This window comes from Bufo bufo, chromosome 2 (genome assembly GCF_905171765.1).
Source record: "Bufo bufo chromosome 2, aBufBuf1.1, whole genome shotgun sequence".
In the NCBI taxonomy this organism is placed as follows: Eukaryota; Metazoa; Chordata; class Amphibia; order Anura; family Bufonidae; genus Bufo; species Bufo bufo.
The window spans coordinates 788019619-788026437 of record NC_053390.1 but is presented as its reverse complement, the minus strand read 5'-3'; positions in this window follow the sequence as shown (position 1 = coordinate 788026437).

The following is a 6819-nucleotide window of genomic DNA, read 5'->3' as shown; positions in this document are numbered from 1 at the left end:
TGCACAGCAGGCCTCTAGAGGCAAAGTGCAAAATATGTTTTTTGCAGGCTGAATTGGCAGACATGGATTTTAGATGCCATGTTGCATTTAAAAAATTCCTGAGGTCCCCAGAAATTATAAACCCCAAGAAGGGACCCCATTTTGGAAAGTGGACCCCTGTACGAACATTTTAAGGGGCGGAAAGAGCACTTTTGACCTAACAGGTGTTTTATAGAAATGAATATGTAGTGTTTGGTGAAAAGTGGATATGTAAGCTATGCAGACTAAATCAGAGGTATAAGGTGGTAAAATTACATGGTACATCTAGGATGAAATTAATACTCCATGGATGTGTGGTAGATTCTAAAACACTCCTTCATGCACAGGCCAGGTTTTTCAGGGCAGGTTTCGCAGTGGTAAATGGTGTCTTTCCTTATCCCCCTTTTGAAACACACCCTGCATCTTTTTTGGGTCCTTCCCTTCCTTGCTGTCTGGGGGACTTGACCTGGAAAATGTTGCCCTGGTACAACACGGGAACCGTAACTTCCTGAAGTACTGGGACCCTCCCCGGCCTGGCTTGATAACCACCTCTTGGAACTGGAGAAAAGTTCCTGTGTGGCCTGCAGATTGAAATAGCACATACACATTGCCACGTGTACAATGTGTATGGTCAGCATTTTGTACCACACTTTTGTTTTCCATGTGGCACTGTAGGGCTTCATAACTTGATCTGAAAGATCAACCCCTCCCATGTGCTTATTGTAGTCCAGGATGCAAACTGGTTTGGGGACAGTGGTAGTGGTACCTCGCACATGAGCAGAGGAGCTGGTATTTGTGTGAACGGTGGTCAGTAAAAGGACATCCCTCTTGTCCTTCTACTTAACCACCAGAATGTTCTCATGGAGGAGTGCCCTGCTTTCACCCATTCTCAGTGGTTGCCCTACCAGGGATCTAGGGAGGCCTCTCTGATTTTGGCGCACTGTGCTGCAAGCCACAGTACTTCTGGCAGTTAGGGACCTGAATCGGGGTATGCTGGTATAATAGTTATCCACATATAGGTGGTAACCCTTATCCAGCAGTGGGTGCAGCAAGTCCCACACAATCTTTCCACTAACTCCTAGGATGGGGGGGGGGGGGCATTCTGGGGGTTCTATGCAGGAATCTTTCCCTTAATAAACGCGGAACTTGTGGGTGTACCCGGAGCTGCTCTCACAAAGTTTGTAAATTTTTATGCCTTACCTTGCCCGTTTGCTAAGCAGGTAGTGGCGGAATCTAACCCTCCCTTTGAAAAGTAACAGCGACTCATCTACACATACATTTTTTTCAGTGGTTTACACCTCAGCAAACTTGGTGTTAAAGTGGTCAAGGACAGGCCTAACCTTGAACAGACGGTCAAATGTCGGGTCATTTTGGGGTGGGCACTGTGTATTGTCATTGTAGTGTAGGAATTTCGGAATTGACTCAAAACGCTTCCGGGTCATGGTCTGACTGTAAATTAGTCTGGTAGAAAATGTCCGAACTCCAATATTGTCTGACGTTTGGCTTCTTTACTATGCCCATATGCAGCACGAGTCCACAATACTTTATCATCTCTGCTGCACTTACTGGGGTCCAACCTAGGGGTCTAGCATATGGAAGGCAGGGTTCTGAGCTATAAATTGTTGGGCGTACAAATCGGTTTGGGCCACCATTAAATTTACAAAATCTTCAGAGAAGATTTTGAAAAAATCTTGTTCTTTGAAGCCCGCACTGTTATTCTGTATTCGGAAGTTGCCCACAAAATTCGGAATTTGGGGCTGATAATCGTCAGGGGGTGGGGTCCATATGGGGTCACCCTGGGGGGCTGCCTCCGCTGCTACCCTGGGGCGCCTTCTAGAGGGTCCCTCATCAGCGGATGATGATGATGATGAGGGGGTAGAGGAGTAGACGAAAGTGGCATCCTCTTCTCTCTCACTGGCTGACTCAGTATCAGAGGCAAGATAGGCGTATGCCTCTTCAGCTGAGTATACTCGTTGGGACGGACGGGCCATTTTTATTTTATTGGGGTGTTTTGTGTGAAATGTGTAAAACTTTATTTAGTATGGGGTGTATATACAGTTGCAAGAAAAAGTATGTGAACCCTTTGGAATGATATGAATTTCTGCACAAATTGATCATAAAATGTGATCTGATCTTCATCTAAGTCACAACAATAGACAATCACAGTCTGCTTAAACTAATAACACACAAAGAATTAAATGTTACCATGTTTTTATTGAACACACCATGTAAACATTCACAGTGCAGGTGGAAAAAGTATGTGAACCCCTAGACTAATGACATCTCCAAGAGCTAATTGGAGTGAGGTGTCAGCCAACTGGAGTCCAATCAATGAGATGAGATTGGAGGTGTTGGTTACAGCTGCCCTGCCCTATAAAAAAACACACACCAGTTCTGGGTTTGCTTTTCACAAGAAGCATTGCCTGTTATGAATGATGCCTCGCACAAAAGAGCTCTCAGAAGACCTACGATTAAGAATTGTTGACTTGGATAAAGCTGGAAAGGGTTATAAAAGTATCTCCAAAAGCCTTGCTGTTCATCAGTCCACGGTAAGACAACTGTCTATAAATGTAGAAAGTTCAGCACTGCTGCTACTCTCCCTAGGAGTGGCCGTCCTGTAAAGATGACGGCAAGAGCACAGTGCAGACTGCTCAATGAGGGGAAGAAGAATCCTAGAGTGTCAGCTAAAGACTTACAAAAGTCTCTGGCATATGCTAACATCCCTGTTAGCGAATCTACGATACGTAAAACACTAAACAAGAATGTATTTCATGGGAGGATACCACAGAGGAAGCCACTGCTGTCCAACAAAAACCATTGCTGCACGTTTACAGTTTGGACAAGAGCACCTGGATGTTCCACAGCAGTACTGGCAAAATATTCTGTGGACAGATGAAACAAAAGTTGAGTTGTTTGGAAGAAACACACAACACTATGTGTGGAGAAAAAGAGGCACAGCATACCATCAAAACCTCATCCCAACTGTGAAGTATGGTGGTGGGGCATCATGGTTTGGGGCTGCTTTGCTGTGTCAGGGCCTGGACAGATTGCTATCATCGAAGGAAAAATGAATTCCCAAGTTTATCAAGACATTTTGCAGGAGAACTTAAGGCCATCTGTCCGCCAGCTGAAGCTCAACAGAAGATGGGTGTTGCAACAGGACAACGACCCAAAGCATAGAAGTAAATCAACAACAGAATGGCTTAAACAGAAGAAAATACGCCTTCTGGATTGGCCCAGTCAGAGTCCTGACCTCAACCTGATTGAGATGCTGTGGCATGACCTCAAGAAAGCGATTCACACCAGACATCCCAAGAATATTGCTGAACTGAAACAGTTCTGTAAAGAGGAATGTGGAAGAATTACTCCTGACCGTTGTGCACGTCTGATCTGCAACTACAGGAAACGTTTGGTTGAAGTTATTGCTGCCAAAGGAGGTTCAACCAGTTATTAAATCCAAGGGTTTACATACTTTTTCCACCTGCACTGTGAATGTTTACATGGTGTGTTCAATAAAAACATGGTAACATGTAATTCTTTGTGTGTTATTAGTTTAAGCAGACTGTGATTGTCTATTGTTGTGACTTAGATGAAGATCAGATCACATTTTATGACCAATTTGTGCAGAAATCCATATCATTCCAAAGGGTTCACATACCTTTTATTGCAACTGTATAGTGTTTTCACACATGACGGGGCTTGTTATAAATTTTAAATATAGAGAAAAGAGTAAAAAAATCTATAAAAAAAATTGCTGGATGCACGCACAAACCTACACTAACACTACCTAACTAAAATTGATTTCTATGTACATGGAGATTTATATACCGTATATAGATAAAACTAACTACACGAAAAAATAAAAATGTGCACAGTAAACTGAGCAGACCGGTCAGAAAAATGGATGTTTCTGATCAGCGCTCAGCAGGTGCAGGACACATGCACGCATACAGATATTATGTGCGTGCAAAAATCTACACTAACACTACTTAACTAAAATTGATTTATAACACTAAAAGTACTTTTTACACCAAAAAATAAATAAAAAACCTAGCACAAAAGCAACTAGTAAAAAAAAGGGTACTTATTGGTGCTCAGGGCTGCAGATCGCACGCAAGCGGGCGTTTGGTGCGTTCGTGCAGACACTGTAGTATAAAAATTTACTGCTGATACAAAAAAAGAACACTAGCTAAAAACTTATATATATATATATATATATATATATATGATTCTAACTATTACTTCTTAAAAAAAAAGAAAAAAAAAGGGACAGATGAAAAAAATATACAGTACAGACCAAAAGTTTGGACACACCTTCTCATTCAAAGAGTTTTCTTTATTTTCATGACTATAAGGGCATCAAAACTATGAATTAACACATGTGGAATTATATACATAACAAACAAGTGTGAAACAACTGAAAATATGTCATATTCTAGGTTCTTCAAAGTAGCCACCTTTTGCTTTGATTACTGCTTTGCACACTCTTGGCATTCTTTTGATGAGCTTCAAGAGGTAGTCCCCTGAAATGGTCTTCCAACAGTCTTGAAGGAGTTCCCAGAGATGCTTAGCACTTGTTGGCCCTTTTGCCTTCACTCTGTGGTCCAGCTAACCCCAAACCATCTCGATTGGGTTCAGGTCCGGTGACTGTGGAGGTCAGGTCATCTGGCGCAGCACCCCATCACTCTCCTTCATGGTCAAATAGCCCTTACTTTCAAAGTTTTCCCAATTTTTCGGCTGACTGACTGACCTTTATTTCTTAAAGTAATGATGGTCACTCGTTTTTCTTTACTTAGCTGCTTTTTTCTTGCCATAATACAAATTCTAACAGTCTATTCAGTAGGACTATCAGCTGTGTATCCACCTGACTTCTCCTCAACGTAACTGATGGTCCCAACACCATTTATAAGGCAAGAAATCCCACTTATTAAACCTGACAGGGCACATCTGTGAAGTGAAAACCATTTCAGGGGACTACCTCTTGAAGCTCATCAAGAGAATGCCAAGAGTGTGCAAAGCAGTAATCAAAGCAAAAGGTGGCTACTTTGAAGAACCTAGAATATGACATATTTTCAGTTGTTTCACACTTGTTTGTTATGTATATAATTCCACATGTGTTAATTCCTAGTTTTGATGCCTTCAGTGTGAATCTACAATTTTCATAGTCATGAAAATAATGAAAACTCTTTGAATGAGAAGGTGTGTCCAAACTTTTGGTCTGTACTGTATATCTGCGCCCAAAAAACAGAGCCCAGGTGCTGAGCAGTGAAGTACAGACTGATCAGCACTTGGCGTTCATAGCTTGCACACAGAAAAAGTGGTGCAGAGCAGGATTTATTTTTTTTATAAAAGTAACATTTTTTTTTGACATTTCTTCGGACGGGAGGGGTGGGGGGAAGGGGTTGAGGAGGGAGAGGGGGGATAGGGACAGGGATTAGGAACATCAGATGTACCAGATGTTCTTTTTCTTCAGGAGCAGTAAAGGCAGTGAAAGCTGTGGTAAAACCACAAATCCCAGCAGATTGAGCACAAAGAAGCACAGAACCTCTCTGCATGCAGTCACCAACTAGAATGGCTGCATGCAGGGAGGTTCTGCCCTTTCCTGTGCAGCTATAGCGCTGCCATTGACTGGAGCATTGGTGTCCCTTGCCTCACCTCGGAGGTGACCGGTGCTGACCAGTTCAGCACCGGCCACCTCCCCCCGCCCCGCAGCTTACATGTGCTTCTGGCGCTGCGATGTGCCGTCTTCACTGATCGGCCAATCGCAGCGCACGGAGCTGCAGAGGGGTCGAAATAGCCGATGCTGCCCTTACCCGACATGGCTGCCTGTCAGTAAGAGCAGCCATCACGATTTTCACCCAGAGCCCGGCGGACCATACGGGTTAACTGTTTCCGATGTACCCTGTCCTATGTTCTGTGCCTTCGGAAGAGGGTTTCTGTAGTCCCCGGAGGGGGATTGCCTATTCTCTGTTCTGGGCAGCTCTGCCTGGGGCCGCTTAGCTTCTAGTGCTTGCGGCGCAGGTAACTGCTTCTGTCTCTGCTCTTGCCTGTTCTGTGCCTGTCTGTTTATGTTTCCTGCCGGTACCTAATTCAGGTTTCTCCTGGTCTGTCTCGACCAGCTGCCACTGACGCGGTTTACGCTCTGGACTAGCCCCTGGCAACTACCTGCGGCCAAGCCTATCCTCACCATCTGAGGCTCTAGCGAATACAAGGTGTTGCTTAGTCACGCCCCTCCAGAGTATTGCCAGTTAGTGGCGCAGTAGGTCCACACTCGCTGTTTCGTGTAGTGCGCCTGTGTGTCCGTCTGTATCCTCGGTCTGTTTTACCTGTAGACCGGTTCCATGACGTCCCGGAGGTCTGCCTTGGACTCCCGGCACGTGACATTCTTTGGCATCTATTTGGCGGAAAATTTTAAATCATCTGAAAAAGATGGGCAACAAGTACAAACGTATGGCTGACAAGAGACGTGTGAATGGTCAGGACCTGAGAGTGGGTGATTCTGTGTGGCTGTCCACAAGAAACATTAAGTTGAAAGTACCTTCTTGGAAGTTGGGCCCAAGGTTTATTGGTCCATATAAGATCACTGCCATTATTAACTCGGTAGCCTTTCGTCTTAAACTTCCTCAGGCTTTGAAGATTTATAATGTGTTCCATAAGTCGTTGTTGAAGAGATATGTCGAACCTGTTGAACCGTCCTCCTTGCCTCCCGCTCCTGTCATGTTTGACGGTAATTTGGAATTTCAGATCGCCAGGATAGTGGACTCCCGAGTTCTCCATAGATCCCTTCAGTACCTCATTCAC